The sequence below is a fragment of the Hipposideros armiger genome, unplaced genomic scaffold (assembly GCF_001890085.2).
Source record: "Hipposideros armiger isolate ML-2016 unplaced genomic scaffold, ASM189008v1 scaffold_1838, whole genome shotgun sequence".
Taxonomy (NCBI): Eukaryota; Metazoa; Chordata; class Mammalia; order Chiroptera; family Hipposideridae; genus Hipposideros; species Hipposideros armiger.
This window is the reverse complement of record NW_017733188.1, coordinates 22,277-23,276: the sequence shown is the minus strand read 5'-3', so window position 1 is coordinate 23,276 and position 1,000 is coordinate 22,277. Positions and strand designations below refer to the sequence as shown.

The window sequence follows — 1,000 nt, the reverse complement described above, 5'->3', positions numbered from 1 at the left end:
AGAAAACTGACTCAGGTAATGCAGAGAAAAGTAATAAATGGTTAGATCACTAAGTTTTGGGATGGTTTGCTACACAGAAATGGAAAACTGATATAAAAATTGATACCTGGAAGTAGTGTGTTGCTGTAACAAAAACTTAGACTATGTGGCATTGGCTTTGGGACTAAGTGGCTGGCAGGGGCTATAAGGGCAGCATATAGAGTGCTATTAGAGCCTGGAAGACCTGAGAGGAAACTGCTACTGACAGCTGACAAAGGGCAACCCATGTAATACAGTAGTGGAAGAACTGGCAACACTGTCACTTCCAGTAACTTGTAAAATAGAAAAGGTACTTAATGAATTTAGATTTAGAGTAAGATTTCCATTTAGAATGCTGAAGGGGTCAATTAACTTTTTGAAAGTTATATACAATAGGGTATGGGAAGAAATAAGTGAACTAAAGAAAGAACTGATCTGTTTGCAAGCAGAATTTAAAGTATATATGGAGGGTCCCGGATATGCTGGGTTGGGAAATAAAACCATTTCACATTTAAAATTTGTCCAATTGGCAAAAGTTTCTCAAAGCACCAAATGGCCTCAGGACACAGATCAAATCAAGAGTGTATATATAGGTTGTAGCGACATGAAGCTGCTTACCCATAACCTGCTGAGCTCGCATGTGCGAGGGGTGGGACCCCGTGGTTTCCCCCTGCGCCTCCAGGCCACCGAGGTCCGCATCAATAATGTGGAGTTCAACCCGGACTTGGTGGCGGTATGATACCCAAGGTTGAGTGAGAGGTGCTTCTGGAAGCGGCTGATCACTTGCATCTGATCGAGGTGCCCTTTCAGGGGTATGAGCAAGATGAGACATTTCTGAGGAAGATGCGCCATGTGCTGCTGGAGGTGGAAGTGTTGGAGGGCACCCTGCAGTGCCCAGAGTCTGGATGTATGTTCCCCTTCAGCTGCGGGATCCCCAACATGCTGCTGAGTTCAGAGGAAACTGAGACTTAATGGAGCCAGG

The 1,000-nt window shown here is 44.8% G+C and overlaps 1 pseudogene; it reads left to right on the top strand.

Annotated features, from left to right (window-relative positions):
* The first annotated feature begins 616 nt into the window (after positions 1-616).
* Positions 617-990, top strand: LOC109378254 (multifunctional methyltransferase subunit TRM112-like protein pseudogene; annotated as a pseudogene).
* The last annotated feature ends 10 nt before the right edge of the window (positions 991-1,000 follow it).